Source organism: Sus scrofa, chromosome 9, assembly GCF_000003025.6.
Source record: "Sus scrofa isolate TJ Tabasco breed Duroc chromosome 9, Sscrofa11.1, whole genome shotgun sequence".
In the NCBI taxonomy this organism is placed as follows: domain Eukaryota; kingdom Metazoa; phylum Chordata; class Mammalia; order Artiodactyla; family Suidae; genus Sus; species Sus scrofa.
Window position 1 is genome coordinate 77,231,836 of NC_010451.4, and position 15,756 is coordinate 77,247,591.

Below are 15,756 nucleotides of genomic sequence, written 5' to 3' on the forward strand. Positions count from 1 at the left end.
CCACTGTTATTCAGCATAGTACTGGAAGTCCAAGCCACAGCTATCAGACAAATCAAAGAAATAAAAGGCATCCAAATAGGAAGGGAAGAGGTAAAACTGTCACTGTATGAAGATGACATGATACTATATATAGAAAACCCTAAGGACTCAAACCAGCTTTCTTTTGATTCCAGTTTGTATTGCATATATTCTTCCCACTCTCTCACTTTCAGTTTGTAGATGTCTCTAGAACTGAAGTGGGTCTCTTGAAGACAGTATATATATGGGTCTTGTTTTCATATCCAATCAGCCAGTCTATGTTTTTTGGTTGGAGCATATAGTCCATTTTACATTTACGGTAATTGTTGATATGTGTATTCTTATTGCCATTTTATTAACTCTTTTGGATTACTTTTGGTTGTTCTTTTTTCTTCCCTTCTCGTTCTCTTCTCTTATTGTTTGATAACTATCTTAAGTGTTGTATCTGGATTGCTTTTTCTTATTTATGGGTGCATCTGTTGTAGATTTTTATTTTGCAGTTACCCTGAAGTTTTGATATAGGAGTCTATGTGTTTCAGGTTATTGGTCTCTCAATTGCAGGTGCATCTCCAGTGTCCTGCATTTGCACCCTCGTCTCATGATTTCTGATTTTGGTAGCATATTTAAGCGTAGTCTGTTTACTACCTTTACTATATGTATGCCTTTACTGGTGAGCCTTTTCATTTGCAATAATTTTTGCTTCTAGTTGTGGCCTTTTCTTTCCCATTTAGAGACGTTTCTTTAGTATTTGTTGTAAAGCTGGTTTAGTGGTGCTGAATTCTCTTAGCTTTTGCTTGTCTGTAAAGTGGTTTTTTTGTGGGTTTTTTTTTTTTTTTGTCTTTCTCTCTTTTTAGGGCTGCACCCATGTCATATGGAGGTTTGTAGGCTAGGGGTTCAATCAGAGCTGTAGCTGCCAGCCTATGCCAGAGCCACAGCAATGCCAGATCCAACCCACATCTGTGACCTTCACCACAGCTCACAGCAATCCTGGATCCTTAACCCACTGAGGGAGGCCAGGGATCAAACCTGCAACCTCGTGGTTCCTGCTTGTCTGTAAAGTTTTTGATCTCCATTTCAGATATGAATGATGGCCTTGCTGGGTAATCTTGGTTGGAGATTTTTTCCTTTCATCACCTTAAGTATATCATGCCACTCCCTTCTATCCTGCTGTTTCTGCTGAAAAATTTGCTGATAACTTTATTGGTTTTCTCTTGTATGTTATTTGTTTATTTTCCCTAGCTGCTTTCAGTATTTTCTCTTTGTCTTTAATTTTGATCAGTTTGATTAATATGTGTCTTGGGGTATTCCTCCTTGGATTTATTTTATATGGTACCTGTTGTGCTTCCTGGATTTGAGTGACTGATTCCTTTCCCATGTTAGGGAAGTTTTTGGCTATTATCTCTTCATATATTTTCTCTGGCACTTTCTCTCTCTCTTCTCCTCTGGCACCCCTATAACATGGACATGGCTATATTTCACTTTTTCCCAGAATTCTCTTAGACTGTCTTCATTTCTTTTCAATCTTTTTTCTTTTTTCTGTTCCACATCAGTGATTTCTGAAAGTCTGTCCTCCACCTCACTTATTTGTTCTTCTGCTTCCTGTATTCTGCTGTTGGCTGCTTCTAAAGAATTTTTTATTTCAGTTAGTGTATTTTGCATCTCTGCTGCTTAATCCTTAAACCCTGTATTTCTTTGCTCAATGTTTCTTGTATTTTATCAATCTTTGCCTCCAGTTTATTTACAAGATCTTGAATCACCTTCCCTATCATCAGTCTAATGTCTTTTTCGTGGAGATTGATAATCTCCAGATCAATTAGCTGTTTTTCTGGGTTTTTTTTTTTTCTGGCTCCTTTATCTGAGTCATTTTGTGTAGATTTTTGATGTGGTCTCCTTTTTTCAGGCAATAGTGTTATAGCCTCTCTTTCTTCTGATGTCTTCCCCTCTTGTGGCTGAAGTTGGTACTGGGGCTTGCTGTAGGCTTCCTGATGGGAGGGACTAGTGCCTGCCCACTGGTAGGTGGAGCTGATTCTTATCACTCTGGTGGGTGGGGCTATGCTGCTGGATGAGATTAGAGGCAGCTGTGTGTCTCTGGATGGGTTTTTAGGCAGGCTGTTTGCTGATGGGGGGTGCTGTGATTCAACCTGGATTATTGTTTGGCCTGGGGCTTCTCAGCGCTGATGGGTGGGGCAAGATTTTTCCAAAATGGCCATCTATAGAGGAGCACTGCTGATTACTATTTCTGAGACTTTTGCTTCCAATGTCCTTCCCCCACAACAACCCACCATCGCCCCCTGTTTTCACAGAAGATCATCCAAGAACTGCAGTAAGGTGTGACCTAGATTCCTATGGAATCTCTGCTTCGCCCTGGGACCCAGTGCACATGAAAGTCTGTGTGTGCTTTTCAAGAATGGGGTCTCCATTTCCCTCAGTCCCATGGAGCTCCTGCATGCAAGCACCAAATGCTTCAATACCAAATGCTCTGCAGGCTTTTCCTCCCAATGCTAGGTCCCCAGGCATGGGGACCTGAGGTGGGGCTCAGAAATCTCACTCCTTTAGGTAAGTCTTTGTGATATAGTTACTTCCCATCTGTGGGCTGCCCATCCAGCAAGTGTGGGATTGCTTATGTCATGTAATCACCCCTCCTACCATCTTGATCTGGCCTCCTCTTTGTGCTCTGGAGTAGGATTTTTTTTAAATAGTTTGCAGTCTATTTGGTTGAAGGTTGTTCATAACTTGGTTGTAATTTTGTTGCTTTTATAGGAGAAGGTGAGCTCCAGTCCTACTTTGCCATCTGACTAAAATCTTCCTAATCAAGGATCTGGTATCAGTACTAGAGGCCTTAGTTTGAATTTAGACCATCATGTAATAATTCTTTCAGAACAACTTCACTTTAAACCTGAAATTCAAAAGTAGACTGGGTTGTCCACTGTCATAGATATTTATAGTATCGACCCACCAACTGGGAAAAGTTTTGGGAACCATGAGAATAATCATGAAACCACAAGATGTAGGGAATGTATGAGATTAGCCCTGCAAAGTCTTGGCCTTTAGAACCCAAACTTGTTCATAAAACAAAGTAAATAAAACCCATGTTTTTCACAGGTTAAAATTTTCAGTGACTCATGTTTCCAAGAGTGTTGTTTTATCTACAGGCTATCACACCCTCTTTGAATCTAAAAATGTATGACTTTCCCAATACCTTAATCTTCCATCAAAAATCAGAAACATTGCATGATATAATTAAACTATGCTGTGCTCAAATGTGTTCTTTTAGGGCTGGTTCCTATTATTGCCTGTTTACATATTTCTGTCCAAAGGAACATGTTATTGAAACAGAAGAGAGATATAGTACTCAAATACCTAACACCATCTAGCAACAAAATAAAGGATATATATTTAAGATGACAGCCTTTGTTTGAAATATGCTCTGAAGCACTTCTCTTAAATTGTACTATGTAGGTGGAATGCTATAAAAAGAATGTTTTTCTTTTTGTATGAACATTGTACAATGTAAAATGTTACATTATCTTGAATTTTTAAAAAGTGTTTTTTAAAAGAAGAAACATTCACAGTACTAAATTTTGTCTTTTTTCCTTCATGCTATTAAGTTTATCTTTATTTTACAAATTAAAATCTCAGTCTGAGACTGATTTTCAAATATAAGCCTCCTCTTAAAAAAAATCATCAAGGTCACTGAGCAGTTATACCTAAATAGTAATAAATATTAGGTTCAATCCTGTTGCTGAAGCCATATTAGACAAATCAGTTAATACACTCTTATTTAGCCATATCATATGCAAGATTACCTGTTAACTTCCACGTGGGATAAAAATCCAAGTTCTGTCCCTTATGAAGTTAATACCTGAATTGAAAAGATCAAGTGAAACAACAATGAAGAATACAAAAGCAGGGAAGTTCATGGCTAATGCCAAATAAATAGAGAATAAAACAGCCCAGAAGCCACAGGAGAAATGTTTCATAACAAGACACAGGAGAAATGTCTCATAACAAGGGTTTTTTTGTTTTTTTTTTTTTTCTTTTTATGCCCACACCTGTGGCATATGGAAGTTACCTAGCTAGGGGTTGAATCAGAGCTGCAGCTGCAGGCCTACACTACAGCCATGGCAATGCCAGATCTGAGCTGCATCTGTGACCTACCGCACAGCTTATGGCAATTCCAGATCCCTAACCCACTGAGGGAGGCCAGGGATCAAACCTTCATCCTTACGGAGACAATGTCTGGTCCTTAACCCACTGATCCACAGTAGGAATTCCAGCAAGGGAGTACTAAGCAAATTGCTCTTCCTCTACATTATGGCAAAGTGTCTGTTTTATATTTAACATTTCTTTCATGGGTTTGGACTTAGGTCCAAGGATAGCAAATCTATTAGACAGATGCCACCTCTTCCCCTAAAGAAGACTTAAGAATCTTCCCCCTAATAATCCTGCCAGCAGCAGCCACCACCAGTGGTAGCCCAGAGGATACCTGCTGGTCAGAATGAAATGGGCTGTGGGTCCCGGTCCCCTGCTGGGGATAAAGGCTATACCCCCCAAACTTAGCAAACAGCTTGGCCCCAAAAAGGTCTCCAATTAAAATAAGCTTAGATAATGAATTATCTTATTAAGTTGCATAATTCGGTTCTTGCCTAGGTGTGAACCATTTCTTTTCTTCATTTCACTGCTCTGCAGACCAGGGAAGAACAACATTGAGATAGATTCGCAGGTTGATGGCCTGTCAGCAGAGTACCAAGGAATGGAGACAACAGAATACAGGAAATGGAAAAGGCACAAAGAAACAGGAGCCCACTGAGTGGAAGGGAAGGGTCTGAAATAAAAGAACAAAATTAATGGCATCAAGATCTAGTTAATGAGTTCCCCTTATGGCTTAGTGCTAATGAATCCAACTAGTATCCATGAGGATTTGGGTTCAATCTCTAGCCTTGCTCAGTGGGTTAACGATCCAGCATTGCCATGAGCTGCAGTGTAGGTTGCAAACATGGCTTAGATCTGGCATTGCTATGGCTGTGGTGTAGGCCGGCAGCTACAGCTCTGATTTGACTGAGAGCCTGGGAAGTTCTGTATGCCACAGATGCAGCCCTAAAAAAAGCAAAAAAAAAAAAAAAATGTAGTTAATCTGACCATAAATCTGAGAGAAGTTACTGCCCTTCATAGAAGTGCCCTTTATTAAAATTATAAAATACAACTTACATGCAAGTGTGTATAGAAAGTATTTGTACAACTTAAAGACCAGCAATAAAATAAACACTCATCTGCCTAGTACCCAGATCAAGATTTAGAATCTTCGCACCCCTAGAAGCCACTCCATGCCCTCACTGATTGAACCCCTTCTTGTTCTTCAGTGGTAACTACCACCCTGAAGTTGTAAAGACTGAGAGAATAACCAGAGAATGATTACAATCTATGTGCCCTCTATTTGAACATTTGTAGTGAAATAATACTATGTGTCTTCTTCCATAACTTTTTTCTTTTGTTCAAGTTTGTGCTTTTAAGATCATATGTCAGGTATGTACTGAAGTTGATTCTTTTTCCCTGCAGTATACTATATAACTGCTCCATATTTACCCATCCTACCCTTTGTGAAAACCCCTGTGTTTTCCCAGTATTTTTCCTATCACAAATAATGCTGTTGTAAACATTAAGGCAGCTGACTCCTAATACACATGTACCAAAGTCTCCCAAGAGCCTGTACTTGGTAGCAGAGTGGCTGGGTCATATGGTATGGTAACGCAAATTGCTTTTCAAAAGTATTCAAAAGTGATCGTACCAATTTGCATTCTCCCTAGTTCAATACAATAAACCTCACATTATGGGTGAGAACAAGATTCTATAAAAGCAATTAACAGGGACATTAAACTCAGTCTAGTTCAATCTCTTTGCCTTGTTCTGGTAATAACATTTTTTAAAATTCATTTCTCCCCCAGAACCTCTGGAAAATGCTGATATTTTTACTGTCCCCATAGTTTTGCCTTTTCCAGAATGTCATATACTTAGAATCATATAATATACAGTCTTTCCAGATTGGCTTCTTTCACTTAGTGATATGCATTTAAGATTCCTCCATATCTCTTTTGGTTCTTGATAGTCTCTTCTTTTTATTGCCAAATAATATCCCATTGTCTGGATGTACAGAGTTTGTTTACCCATTCACCTACCAAAGGACATCTTGGTTGCTTCCAAGTTTTGGAAATTATGAGTAAAACCACTGTAAACAAATGTGTGTAAGATTTTGTATAGACCTACGTTTTTATCTCATTTGGGTAAATTTCAAGGAGCACTATTGCTGGATTGAGAATAAGGGTATACTTAATTTTTTACAAACTGCCAACTCTCCTCCAGATTAGCTGTATTGCCATCAGCAATGAATGTAAATTCCTGTTGCTCCATATCTCTACCAACATTTGGTGTTGTCAGTGTTATGGACTTTGATCATTTTAATAGGCATGTAGTGGTATCTCATTGTTGTTTTAAGTCCCCAAACATTTTTTTTTCAGAAATAGTAATTGTATTTTCTAACTACAAACTTTGCCAAACTCTTCATCATAGGATTTTTGAAAGAATTTTAAAAGTCTCTCACAAAATTCCAATGAAAAGCAAAAGTTGGAGTTCCTGTCATGGCACAGCAAAAACAATCCAACTAGGAGCCATGAGGTTGCAGGTTTGATTCCTGGCCTCACTCAGTGGATTAAGGATCTGGCATTGCCATGAGCTGTGGTGTAGGTTACAGACTTGGCTCAGATCTGGCATTGCTGTGGCTCTGGTGTAGGCTGGCAGCTATAGCTCTGATTCGACCCCTAGCCTGGGAACCTTTGTATGCTGTGGGTGTGGCACTAAAAAGATGAAAGATGGAAAAAAAAAAAGCAAAAGTCAAATAATAATAATTTAGTATATAAAGGACAAACTTTTAGAGGAAAATGCCTATGTACAGTTTGGTGCCTTCTTTACTTATGTGTAAATGCTGCTGTCCAATTCAGTTTAATCTAAACTTTCTGTCAAAAATATCCCCAATATCAGGTATTGTTATAAAGCTATAGTGTATTGCTATTATTTTTTTCTTTTTTGGCTGTCCTATGGCATGTGGAGTTCCCAGTTATTATAACACTGACATTGGGAAAGACAAGCAAACAAATGTCATAGAATCTGGATGCTGGATACATACCTACTTATACATAGAAACAAACTACCTTTGAATTTTAGTGAGGAAAGGAATGACTTTTTGACAACCATGTTGGAACAATTGGGCATCCATAAAAAAAATGGTAATTGGTTCTCATATCATACATAGCAATAAATATTATATATAACTTGGAATTCATTTGGAATTTTTTGCTAATTGAGGACCAAATCCTTAGAATTTTAGAAAATAATTAAAAACAACATCTTTATGACCCTATGGGAAGAGAAGGCTATATTACATAAAGTTTTTTAAAAAGCACAATCCAAAGGTAAAGATAAATAAATTCAACTATATTAAAAGTGTCTCTTTATTGGCATACATCATAAAAGAAAATCCACTGATTGCTATGCAGATTATTATTAAAGGGTCAGGGTCTAGAATAAATAAATAACTTCTACAAACGAATGAGAACTCCCCCACCCCAACAACTATCTAGGAAAGTTTTATATTCACAAATCCTGTGGTCTAAAATTTCCATTCTTAGGCATTTATCCTAGAAAAATTCAAGCACATTTATCAGCAGAAGGACAAATAAAGAATTGTGAAATATTTATTGAACAGAATACTATATAATAGTTAAAATGGCTAAATCTCAAAACACAATGTTTAAAAATGCTGAGAAAATATTGAAAATGAAAAAATATTGACATAGTATATATCCTTTTATTAAAATTTTAAAATATGCAAAAAATCATATATTGTACATAAATACCTGCATATGTTATAGAAATAAAACAACTTAGTAGCAATGATAAACATAAAATTCAAGATAGTGTTTACCTCTGGAGGTGGGCCTCCTCAGTATGTGTGGTGTGTTATTTCTTAAGCTGTGCAATGTGTATGTAGATGGTCATTAGCCTCTCAATCCCTTTTTGTATGTCTGAAATATTTCATAATTAATGGTTAAGAATCTATTTTTTAAGAGAGTACTTAAAATAGAGTATGGTGAGCAGAGCAGGCTGTCTAATGAAAAGGCTCTTCTTCAAAGAGCTAGATAAGGCCCCCACACTTCTTCAAGGGCATGCCGCCTACCAGTATGAAACCCTTCAGATGTGACCATGCTCCTGTTCTCCCTTGCAAAACTGACCCCTTTGATGTAGAGCCCTACTCCTGCTTCCTCACATCTGTCTTCAAATAAACAGCCCTCCAAGGGGCCCCTACCGCCTGCAGCTACTCACCAGGCCCACCTACATCATCTTCTCATCCAGCCTGGCCTCTGCCAAAAGAGGCCACAGACAATCCGCTTTGGATATCCCCACTTCTCTCTGGGACATCTCAGTATCATGGATGCTTCAAGAGCCATTTTTAAAAAGGCTTTTTGAAATGACCAGTGATATGACATTAATAAAACATTCCTCCCAGCTTGGGCATTTACTGAATGTTCTCATTACCGAACCTCAGATGGTGTCTGCAGAATGCCTGACTGTCTTGAATATTTCTTGTTCATGTACACAGCTGGTTTTCCCATTTGATATTCTGCTTAAATAGCTACAACTGAATTATTTTCCCCTAGTCTCAGTGTACAGTACCCAAAGGTGAAATAGCATTTGGTGAAACGATATCACAGTACATCATCTTTAGATGCTTTTTGCTGCAAAACACTCCTCTGTTACTGCCAAAGGAAATTTGAGCTTTTGAAAAGTATAAATTTCTTAAATACAGGCAAGGACATTTTACAGGGAACTTTTGGATCCTAGTCCAAACTAGGTGATGGTGACACACCCAGTGTGCACAGAGAAAGACAGGGTAATGCAAAACTACCAAAAAAAAAGAATTTTAAATACAAAAAAAATTAATGGAGAAAAATAATTCAAAGTGAAGTGTAACTACTGAAAATAATCAAATAACCCAAAGCGGGTTGTCTGTGGCCTCTTTTGGCAGAGGTCAGGCTGGATGAGAAGATGATGTAGGTGGGCCTGGTGAGTAGCTGAAGGCAGTAGGGGCCCCTTGGAGGGCTGTTTATTTGAGGACAGAGGTATTGAGGTAAGGAACAAACCAGGTTTGAGTGTGTTACCAGCTCTCCCATTCCCACTTCACACCCACCTCCATTTTTTTCATCTCCTGTTAAGTCCTCATCTTGCTGTGTCCCCATGGCTTCATTCTGCCTCCTGCTGAAATGAATGAGCACAGCTGTGTCCTCCTGGCCCAGCTCTTACTAGAGGATCTTGATACCCAGAATTGGTCCTTCCATCCATGCTGCCATCAAAACCCACATGATCTGTGTCTTATCCACAAGGGCTCATCCCGTTTGCACAATGGAAACTCATCTTCTCTTAAGTACTAATGTAAGGTTATAATTCCCCTTTGTCCCTTCTGTGGACATGTGTATGTGCTCTAATCCAAAGAAATTAATCTTTGGTACTGAATTTTTTTTTCTCTTTTGTCTTTTTAGGGCCACACCTGTGGCATATGGAGGGTCCCAGGCTGGGAGTCTAATCAGAGCTGTAGCTGCTGGCCTACGCCAGAGCCACAGCAACACAGGATCCGAGCTGCATCTGTGACCTACACCACAGCTCATGGCAACGCTGGATCCTTAACCCACTGAGCAAGGCCAGGGATCGATCCCGCAGCCTCATGGTTTCTATTCAGATTCGCTTCCACTGTGCCATGATGGGAACTCCTGAATTTTTTTTTTTTACTTAAAATATTTTTAAAAAATGTTTAGTAGTGTACAGTTGACTAACAATTTTGTGTTAGTTTCAGGTGTGCAGAAGGTGAATCAGTTATAAATAACACATATGCATTCCTTTTCAGACACTTTTCCCATATAGAGTATTACAGAATATTGAGTAGACCTCCCTCTGCTATACTGTAGATCCTTGTTACTTATCCATTTTATATATAGTTGTGTGTTTTTGTTAATTCCAATCACCTAACTTGTACCTCCCCCCAAAATTTCCCCTTTGGTAACCACAAGTTTGATTTTGAAAATTTTGAGTCTGTTTCTATTTTGTGAATAAGTTATTTTGTATCATTTTTATTAGAGTCCACATATTAATGATCTCATATAATATTTGTCTTTGACTTACTTCATTTAGGATGATAATTTCTAGGTGCAATTATGTTGCTGCAAATGGGATTATTTCATTATGTGCCACATCTTCTTTACCCATTCCTCTGTTGATGGACATTTAGGTTGCTTCTTTGTCTTGGCTATTGTAAAGAGTGCTGCAATGAACATTGGGACATGTGGATTTTTGAAATTATGGTTGCTCTGGATAGATGCCCCAGAGTGGGATTGCTGGACCATATGGTAGTTCTGTATTTACTTTTTTAAAGAACCTCCATGCTGTTCTCTATAGTGGCTGCAGCAATTTATATTCCCATCAACAATGTAGGAGGCTTCCTTTTCTCCATACCCTCTTCAACATTTATCATTTGTAGACTTTTTGATAATGGCCATTCTGACTTGTGTGAGGTGATACCTTGTAGTTTTCATTTGCATTTCTCTAATAATTAGTGATGCTGAACATGTTTTCATGTGCTATTTGGCCATCTGTATGTCTTCTTTGAATAAATGTTTGTATAGATCTTTGGATCATCTTTGGATAGGGTTTTTTGTTTTTTAGTTATGGAGTCTATGAGATATCTATATATCTTAGAGACTGATCCATTGTCAGTCACTTCATTTGCAAATATTTTCTCCCACACATTGGGTTTTCTTTTGGGTTTTATTAATGGTTTCCTTTGCTGTGCAAAAGCTTTTAAGTTTAATTAGGTACATTTGTTTACATTTGTTTTTATTTTCATTACTCTAGGAGGTAAATCCAAAAAGATATTGCTGTAATTTATGTTAAAGAGTGTTCTGCCTATGTTTTTCTCTGAGTTTTATAGTATCCAGACTCATATCTATGTCTCTAATCCATTTTGAGTTTATTTTTTGTATAGTGTAAGAGATTTTTTCTGATTTCATGCTTTTACATGTAGCTGTCCATTTTTCCCAGTACTACTTATTGAAGAGACTGTTTTTCTCCATTGTATATTCTTCCCTCCTTTGTTATAGATTTATTGACTATAGGTGCATTTGTTTATTATTGGGCTCTCTATTCTGTTCCATTGAACTATGTGTCTGGTTCTTTTTGTCTCAGAACTATACTGTTTTGATTACTGTAGCTTTGTAATATAATCTGACATTAGGGATCCTGATTCCTCAAGCTCCATTTTTCTTTCTCAAGATTGCTTTTGCTACTCAAGTTTTTTTGTGTTTCCATACAAATTAAAATTTTTTTGTTCCAGTTTTATGAAAAATGCCATTCATAATTTGATAAGGATTGCACTGAACCTATAGATTGGCTTGAGTAGTATAGTCATTTTAACAATATTTATTCTTCCAATCCAAGAACATGGTATATTTTTCCATCTGTTCTTGTCATCATCAATTTCCTTCATCATTGTCTTTTAGTTTTCAGAATACAGGTCTTTTGCCTCTTCAGGTAGGTTTATTTTATTTTCTTTGATTTAATGGTAAATGGGATTATTTCCTTTCTCTTTCTGATCTTTCATTGTTAGTGTATAAGAATGCAAGAGATTTCTGTGTATTAATTTTGTATCCTGCAACTTTACCAAATTCATTGATGAGCTCTAGTAGTGTTCTGCTAGCGCCTTCAGGATTTTCAGGTATAGTATTGTGTTATCTGCAAACAGTAACAATTTTACTTTCTCTTTTCCAATTTGTATTCTTTATTTCTTTTTCCTTTCTGATTGACTTCCAAAACTATGTTGAATAAGAGTGATGAGAGTGGACATCCTTGTCTGTGCCTGATCTTAGGGAAATGCTTTCAGTTTTGTTTAATGGCTGCACCTGCAGCATATGGAAGTTCATGAGCCAAGGATCTAATCCAAGCAGCAGTTATGACCAATGCCACAGCTCCAGCAAAGCTGGATCCATAACCCTCTATGCCAAGCTGGAAATTGAATCAATGCTGCCACAGAGATAACACCATATCCTTAATCCACTGTGCCACTGTAGAAACTCCAGTTTGAGATATTCACCATTAAGCATGATATTAGCTATGGGTTTGTCATATATGGACTATATTATGTTGAGGTAGTTTCCTTCTATGCCCACTTTCTGGAAAGCTTTTAGCATAAATGAGTGTTAAATTTTGTCAAAATCTTTTTCTGCATCTATTGATATGACCATATGGTTTTTTATTCTTTGATTTGTTAATGTGATGTATCACATTGATATATTTGTGGATATTAAAGAATTCTTATATCCATGGGATAAATCCCATTTGATCATGGTTTGCGATCCTTTTAATGTATTGTTGGATTTGCTTTGCTAGTATTTCATTGAGGATTTTTTGCATCTATATTTATCAGTGATGTTGGCCTATAATTGTCATTTTTTTGTTTTATCTTTGTCTGGTTTTGGTATCAGAGTGATGGTGGCCTCGTAGAATGAGTTTGCCAGTGTTCCTTCTTCTGCAATTTTTTTGGAAATGTTTCGGAAGGATAGGTGTTAGCTCTTCTCTAAGAGTTTGATAGAATTTGTCTATGAAACCATCTGGTCTTGGACTTTTGTGTTTTGAAAGGTGTTTAATCACATTTTTCATTTCAGAACTTAGGATTTGTCTATTCATATTTTCTATTTCTTCCTGGTTCTGTCTTGGAAGTTCGTACCTTTGTAAAAATTTGTTCATTTCTTCTAAGTTGTCCATTTTACTGGCATTATAATTGCTTATGATAGTCTCTTATGATCCCTTGTATTTCTTTGGTGTCAGTTATAATATCTCCTCTTTCATTTCTAATTTTATTGATTTGAGCCCTCTCTCTTTTTTTCTTGATGAGTTTGGCTAAAGGTTTATCAATTTTGTTGATCTTTTCACAGAACCAGCTTTTGGGTTCATTAGTTTTCTCTATTGTTTTCTTTGTCCCTATCTCATTTTTTTTCTGCTCTGATCTTTATGATTTCCTTCCTTCTACTAACTTTGGATTTTGTTTGTTCTTTCTCTAGTAGCTTTAAGTGTAAGGTTAGGTTGTTTTGAAATTTTATTTCCTGCGGTAAGACTGTACTGCTATAAACTCCCCTCTTAGAACTGCTTTTGCTATGTCCCATAGGTTTCGGATTGCCATGTTTCATTGTCATTTGCCTCTAGGAAAAGAATTTTTTTATTTATGGCCCAAGATGTGATCTACCCTGGAGAATATTCCACACTTGAGAAGAATGCGTATTCTATTGCTTTTCTATGGAATGTCCTATAAATATCAATTAAGTGTATCTGGTCTAATGTGTCACTTAAACCTATTTTATGTGTTTCTTTATTAATTTTCTGTTTGGATGATCTGTCCATTGATGTAAGTGGGGTGTTAAAGTCCCCCACTATTATTGTGTTACTCTCTATTTCTCCTTTTATGCCTGTTAGCAGTTGTCTTCTACATTGCAGTTCTGCTATGTTGAGTGCATATATGTTTACAATAGTTAAATCTTCTGGATTGATCTCTTTATTATTAGGAGTATCCTTCATTGTTCCTTGTAACATTCTTTATGTTAAAGGTCTATTTTGTCTGATATGAGTATTATTACTCCAGCTTTCTTTTACTGACCATTTGCTTGGAATATCTTCTTCCATACCCTAACTTTCTGTCCATAGATCTAAAGTGGGTCTCTTGTAGACAGCATATATATGGGTCTTGTTTTTTATCCATTCAGCCAGTGTATGCCTTTTGCTTTGAACATTTAATCCATTTACATTCAAAGCAATTATCAATATGTATGTACTTCCTGCCACCTCACTTATTTGTTCTTCTGCATCAGTTATTCTGCTATTGATTCCTTCTAGTGTATTTTTCATTTCAGATATTGTGCTATTCCTCTTAGATTGCTTGTTCTTTAAATCCTCTAGCTCTTTTTTAAACATTTCTTCTAACTTCTCAATATGTGCCTCCATTCTTTGTCCGAGATCTTTGATCATCCTTACAATCATCATTCTGAATTCTTTTTCAGTTAGATTGCCCATCTCTTCTTCATTTGTTTTTGTGTGTTTTTATCTAGTGCCTTTGTCTGAAACTTATTTCTCTGTCATCTCATTTTGTCTAAATGTCTATGTTTCTGGTCTCTGTTCTGCAGGCTGCAGAGTTTTAGTTCCTCTCACTTCTGGTATTTTCCCCCTGGTGGGTGGCTAGGTGGTATCACTCTGGTGGGAAGGGCCATGTTAAGGTATGTTTTTAGAGGTGGATGTAAGCTCAGTGTGATTTTAAGCAGCCTCTCTGGGTTTAGTGTGTGTTGGGGGGGTGGATGCTGTTTTTAGTTTGAATGCCTGCCACCTCATTCCTTGGTGTATGCTGGCCATTATCCCCTTGACAGGAGGATGTTGTGACCTAAGCCTGCACTGGATATTGAGATGTGCCTCCTATTTGCTCTGTTGTTGTCACAGCCCTATAAGGGACAAAGTCTGTTCCCTCGTTGTTGGGGTAGACCCCCCCAGATCTGTTTCATTTTTTAAAAAAAAATTTATTAGAGTGTAGTTGACCCAAATCTGTTTCTGAGCTGTGTTTCTGATCTGCAGTGAGAGGTAAGCAGGATTGGGAGAGGACTGGAAGAGTAGTCACTGAGTATTCTTCCACTGAAGCTATTCATTTGAGTGTGTGTCAATTTTCACCCATCGTTCAGACTCACAAAATAAATTGTGGCACTGCTCCTGGCCCCACCTTAACCATGGGTATGTCAGTAATTGGCCCTGGTATACCTCTCAGGCATTGTTTTCACCCGGTCACCAGCTCAGATCCATTGAGGTCAGGATCCAGAGCTGCAGTATTTATGCACCAGGGCCCACTGTGGAAGTTATAGAGGCAGCTCAGACTCTTGCCTGGTCCTATCCCCATAGGTATGCACCAGCTTGGCACAGAGGGTTAAGGATCCAGCTTTGCTGCAGCTGTGGCATTTGTCACAACCGCTGCTTGGATTAAATCCTTGGCTAATTGTGATTAGTCTCTGTAGTGGCCCGAGCTTCCTCCCCAAATATTCCCTATTGCAGTGCTCTGCCCTCCCACTCCTCCAGGCTGTCTCACACAGGTAACAGCTATCCTCTCCCCAAATCTGTTCTGCAAGTCCCACGCTCCAGCACCCAATCCCCACCTATATCCATGGATGCACATGTCAGACTTGGGCATGCTGGATGGTTACACAGATTTTCTGTGCATGTCTCATTCTGTCCTATATGCCACAGACCAGCTGTTATGCTGTCCTTTGAGCCTTTGAGGCTCCTTTCCTGTCCCCCTTGGTCTACCCTCTGCCAAGGGGACTCCTCCAGCTGTAACAACCTCTCCTCTCCTTCAGCTCCCTCCCTGGGGTACAGGAACCAACCCACCTCCACCTTAGAGATTCAGTCCTTTATCAGCCACTCCTCAGACCCATCCACTAACTCACGGTGAAATTTCTGTGACAACCAGAGAGCTTTATTCTTAACAGGAAGACAATTTATGCAAAGAAACCTGAGGATGAAAGTGGGTGGGGAAAACAAGGTACAAACAGAAAAGAAAGCCCTAAAGATGAACTTCACTAATTCACCTGGAGGGGACCCTCCTTACTGGTAGGGGCC